This window comes from Carlito syrichta, unplaced genomic scaffold (assembly GCF_000164805.1).
Source record: "Carlito syrichta isolate Samal-C Ts95f unplaced genomic scaffold, Tarsius_syrichta-2.0.1 Scaffold147172, whole genome shotgun sequence".
Classification (NCBI taxonomy): Eukaryota; Metazoa; Chordata; class Mammalia; order Primates; family Tarsiidae; genus Carlito; species Carlito syrichta.
In genome coordinates, this window is record NW_007091268.1 from 194341 (window position 1) to 200469 (window position 6129).

The following is a 6129-nucleotide window of genomic DNA, read 5'->3' on the forward strand; positions in this document are numbered from 1 at the left end:
CTAGTACGTTTTTTCCTTGCCAGTTGTCTTGATGTTAAACTCTACCAGTAGAAGGTGCTGGAGAAACATTGGAAGAGGAAAGAGCTTTTTTTCCTGTGGCTTATTATAACTTAGTTGGCTTCTCAGCAACCTGCAGTGCAGAACTTCCTGCAGGAAGCTTCTTCTGACAACCTAGAGTACAGTTTCCCAGGACAATATCCCAGCAGGTGGTTTCTCAATGAGTTCTTCAGTGGAACATCTTTTCCCAGATGGCTTCCTCAGCCTCCCAGAGAGCAGAGAGTTCTGACAACACTTCAGTAATGTTTCCACCATCCAGAGGATCACGGATGCACTCTTTCCAATGAAGTCTGAATCTCTTCCCAGGAAGAGGGTGGGAAGAGGATGGTGTGGTTTTTTCTTCCTTGGATATTCTGCTTCCAAGGCTGCTACCATAGATGTTATCCTTATATTTCACAGAGTTTTCTTTATTCCTTAGTTGATAATCCTCTGTTACAATTAATACTTCTTTATATATTATGCTATTATATTATGCTTATACTGCTATGTGGTATTTCTGTCTTTTTTTTTGAACCTTAAATAATATAAGGTATGATATTATTTTCCTGTTATCACTTCATCTATGGATCTATGGGACCACACTTCTCAGACTCCACCTAAACAGTTTTGTGGGGAGAGTTCCCTTTAAAAAATTTTTGTTGTTGCTTTTTTTGGCCAGGTATTCTGTGGAACTTTTCTAAATACAAAATTAAGGAGGTGACAGTGGTGGTGGTAGTGCAGCAGAATTTTTAGTATTCAAGCAGAATTGGAGTGAATCAAGAGCAATATTGGGAACCTACATCTGTGAGAGCTGGCAGTAAGTCTTAAAGTATGGCCAGATATTTAAATGTATTGCTGTGTTCTCATTCTCTCTCTCTCTTTCTCCCACCCCGTGTGTGTGTGTGTGTGTGTGTGTGTTTTCCAACTAAGTACTTTAGAATGCTTCTTGTCCTCTAGCCCCCAGTAACTTAAGATATTTGAAGCATAATACCAACTGATGCAAAGGGCTATTTGGAGTATTGTACATGATGGAATGATAGAGACACTTATTCTGTTGGGTGACTACCAGGCACCACTTCAAAGTAGAAGCTAAACTTGCTTTTCCAGCCTCATTATAAGTAGAAAATAGGCATGTAAGCTATATTCTGCCAATCAGGTACATTCTCAAGAGAGGGGTGGAACCAGGCATTGTTGGGACTAAAATTTGTACTTGATGGGCAACCTTTTTAGGAAAAGAACACACCATTACAAATACAAAGTAATCCATAAAATATTTATTGAGAATGAAAAAATAAATGACAATCAATTAAAAATTTTTTAAAGTTAACAAATTATATTATCAAAAAATCTTTAAAGAATAACAGATTTTAAAATGAAATAATTGTTTGTCACACCTGTATAATGCTTTCTTTCCCACATGTTAAATGAATTATTTTTGCTTTTTTATGGAAATATAATTATTTTATTTTAAAATAAAAATATATTTTAGTTTTCCTATTGATAAACTTGATCAATATTTAGTTTTTCTTTGTATTTGACGTGTATAGAATATACAACATCACATACAAATGTGCTTGCTGTTTGTAGCACTGCTATAAGCTTGTGCCTTCAAATAAAATAATCTGGTGACTTCCAGCAAGATGGCGACAGGGCAGCCTGGTCTATGAAACCCTCTGCAAAGGAGAATGCAGAGGGTCTCTGGCTCTCTTCCCTGGGGGCTGCAGATCCCAAAGTGGGCAGCCTGCTCTTCACACGGAGCTCAGTGGTCACCACCGCTGAGGCATAGCAGCGGTCTGGACAACCACTGCAGCCACAGACACAGCAGCCGCTGGCGCTGCGTGACCTCCGTGGCAGCCATAGTGCATTGCACTACCCGTGCCTGAGGCGATCCATGACTTCAGTCCTTGAAGCCCCTGCAGGCAAGATCTGCTGGGATTGCTGCCACCTCTGCTGCCACTGTGACATCCTGCGGGCCGTGGGTCTCCTCCTGTGTGCCCTGAGGCAGGCTCCCATCTCCGGCCTCTGCCCAACTCCTGTCCGGCTCCACCCCCTCTGGGACAAGCAATTGAGATAGCACCACCTGCTGGTGATTCAAGGTAACAACACTGAAATGGGAGAAACAAGCTTGAAAAATAGACACAGGCCAGATTTGAGTGCTGAACTGAGGGTGCTCTGAACTGTCCTTCACAGCAGGCCAGGGGCAACTGACCCTAACTGTGAACTAATTGACCAACTTGAAAAGGCAGCTAGAAATCAGAGCTGAAAGGACATTGGACTTAAACGAAAAGTCTCAGAGTGTGCGCGATTGGTTCTCTTAGTTTTATTGACTTAATTCCATTACTACTGTTTTGTTCCTTCTTTTTCTTCTTTTTTTCTTTTCCTCTTCCTTTTCTTCTCTTTTCTCCTCTCTGTAAACCACATCTTTGTATAGAGGAACAGCACACCAATAAGGTGGTTGGTTAGCCTGTATGTTAGCATCATTGTATATTTTTTTTTTCCGTATGGGAGTTGGTTAGTCTGTAGCTGTGGTCAATTGTTTTTAACTGTTTCAGTTTAGGTCTCTCTCTCCATTTGATGGTACACTCATTTGTTTCCCTTACTCCTCTCTCTCCACCCTCCTCTTCTCCACACTGTGTGCTCCATTCTCTTCCTTCTGCTAACCAAATTTTATTTCAGGGAGTAAACCTACAGCCTCACTGCATGGACAGATTTCAAGGCAGTGGGAAGTGGGTTTCAGATTATCTATATACCTGTCAGTGAATACCAGGACCTGCAGATAGATTTTGAAACACAGCTCCCCCCTTAAGTAAATCTCAAAACTGCAAAAAGGACCACCCCCAACCTACAGTGCAACTCCAGAATTGAACAAAGTAAGAGGACATACATAAAGAGTAGGAGATCGAACAAACAGAAGTAAAAGCAATTCCTCTACCCCTGAATAACAGAATTAAAGAAGATGGTGACATGGAAGGAAGGAAAAAGTAGGGAGGGGAAAAAACTGCACAAGTGAAGAAAAAACAAAAGAAGAATATAGGTCTCACACAGACCTCTGGGAGATCAGACACTGAGAAAACATATTCTGGAACACAAACAATGAAGAGCCCCCAGAATGACTGGTCACATGCGACAAACCCAGACATCAAGACATTAATAGAGAAAATTTAAAAAACTGAGGAGAGACAAGAGGAAAATAGGAAAGAGCTGATGTCAGAAATAACAGCAGTAAAGAACACTGTGATGGAAATAAATAACAAACTAATAAGCATGGAAAGCAGAATTAGCCAAGCAGAAGATAGAATCTCAGAGCTCGAAGATCAAAACACAGAAGTAACCCAAACTGTCAAAAGCATAGAAAAGAAACTCAAAAAGACAGAACAAAACCTTCAAGAGATGAATGATCACTTCAAGAGACCGAACCTAAGACTAATTGGCCTTCCTGAGGCAGAGAGAGAAACAGAGGCCACACTGGAACAAACATTTCATGAAATCATTCAAGAAAAATTCCCTCATCTCATCAAGGATGAAAAAATTCAAACACAAGAGATTCAGAGAACCCCTGCAAGACAACAAATGTGAAGACCAACTCCCAGACATATAATAATTTGCCTAAACAAAGTAGCTATAAAAGAAAAAATCCTAAAGGCTGTAAGAGAAAAAGGTCAGACTACATACGAGAGAAGGCCCTCCAGGCTAAGAGAGCTTGGAGCCCTATCTTCAAAGTTCTAAAAAATAAGCAATTTCAACTGAGAATAACCTACCCAGCCAAGTTAAGCTTCATCAGTGAGAGAGAATCGAAATCTTTCCCAGATATCCAATCCCTAAGAACCGACGCTGCCACAAGACCACCTCTACAAGAAACACTTAAGAAAGTATTGAACACAGAAGAAAAGGAAAAAAGAACAACAACATTCCTCACAAGAGCACAGGCAAAAGATTAAAAACACACATGATCCAACTCTAAAACCAAAAGAAAGACAACACACAAACAGGAAGAACAACTCTGTAAGAACATTATGATAGGGATCAACTCTCACATTTCATTAATTAGTTTGAATGTGAACAGACTAAATGCACCACTGAAAAGACACAGAATGGAAAAATGGATAAAACATCACCAGGCAACAATCTATTGCCTTCAAGAGATTCACCTCACTAGAAAGGACACTCACAGACTCAAAGTAAGAGGATGGGAAACAAATTTTCAGGCAAATGTAACACAAAAGAAAGGCAGAGTTGCGATATTAATCTCAGACAAAATACCCTTTAAACTATCAAAAGTTAAAAAAGATACAGAAGGCTACTACATAATGATAAAATGTTCAATTCATCCTAAACATATATGCACCAAACATAGGAGCACCAACTTTCATAAAGCAGTTCCTAGGTAAACTAAAAAAGATATCAACTCCAATATCATCATAGCTGGGACTTTAATACCCCACTCACAACCCTAGACAGATCATCAGGACAAAAAATCAGCAACGAGATCTGAAACCTCAATGTGATTCTTGATCAAATGGACTTAAGTGATACCTACAGAACCCTCCATCCAAAGACCACAGAATACACATTTTACTCATCACTGCATGGAACGTACTCTAAGATTGACCAATACTTGGCCATAAGTCAAGCATAAGCAAATTTAAAAGGACTGAAATTTTACCATGCACCTTCGTGGACCACAGTGCAATGAAAATAATCATTAACAATAACAAGGTCCCCCCAAAACCCACAAAGACATGGACACTAGACAGCATGATGCTAAAAAACTCCTGGGCTGTTGATAAAATCAAAACAGAGATTAAAAGATACCTGGAAATAAATGAAAATGAAGAAACATCTAACCAAAATCTCTGGGACGCCATGAAAGCTGTAGTATGAGGGGAATTTATATCCCTACAAACACACATGAAGAAAATGGAAGGACCACAAATTAACAACCTAAGAAGCCACCTAAAAATTTCTGGAAAAGCAAGACCACAAAAACCCTAATTCCAGCAGAAGAATCCAGATCACCAAAATAAAAGCCCAAATCCAGGACATAGAAGAAAAAAAGATAGTACAAAAAAATCAATGAAACAAAAAGCTGGTTCTTTAAAAGGATAAACAAGATCGATGGTCTCCTAGCTAGACTGACCAAGAAAAAGAGAGAAAAAGCCCAAATAAAGACAATCAGAAACACAAAAGATGAAGTCACATCTGATCCTGAAGAAATACAAAAGATCATTAGAGACTACTATGTGCACTTGTATGGAAACAAACTAGAAAACCTTTTGGAAATGGAGGACTTTCTATCATCACACAACCTGCCTAGGTTGAAACAAGAAGATATTGAGACCCTAAATAGACCAATAACAATCAAGGAAATCGACTACATAATAAGAAAACTACCTACAAAAAAAAAAGCCCTGGACCAGATGGCTTTCCAGCAGAATTCTACAAGACATTTAAGGAGGAGCTTATACCAATCCTACTGAAGGCATTTCAGGCGATTGAGAAAGATGGAACTCTCCCCAAATCATTTTACGAAGCTAACATCACATTGATACCCAAGCCAGGTAAAGACCCAACAAAGAAAGAAAACTACAGGCCAATATCTTTGATGAACATAGATGCTAAAATCCTCAACAAGATCCTAGTGAACCGGATTCCACATCACATCTCAAAAATCATCCATCATGACCAAGTGGGCTTCATCCCTGGGATGAAAGGCTGGTTCAACATTTGTAAAACCATAAATGTAATTAAATACATCAACAGATGTCAAAACAAAAACCACATGATTATATCATTAGATGCAGAAAAAGCTTTTGATAAAATCCAGCACCCCTGCCAGGCTTGGTGGCTCAGCCTGTAATCCTGTGCCTTTGGCAGGTTGAGGTGAGTGGATTACCTGAGCCCGCGGGTTCGAGACCCGCCTGGGCAGTGAGACCTCATCTCCTCAATAAATAAAAAAATCAGCTGGGCCTGGTAGCACATGCCTGTAATTCCGGCTACTTGGAAGGCTGAGGTGGAAGGATCGCTGGAGCCAGCAGGTAGAGGCTGTGGTGGCCACTGCACTCCAGTCTGGGTGACAAAATGAGACTCCAACTC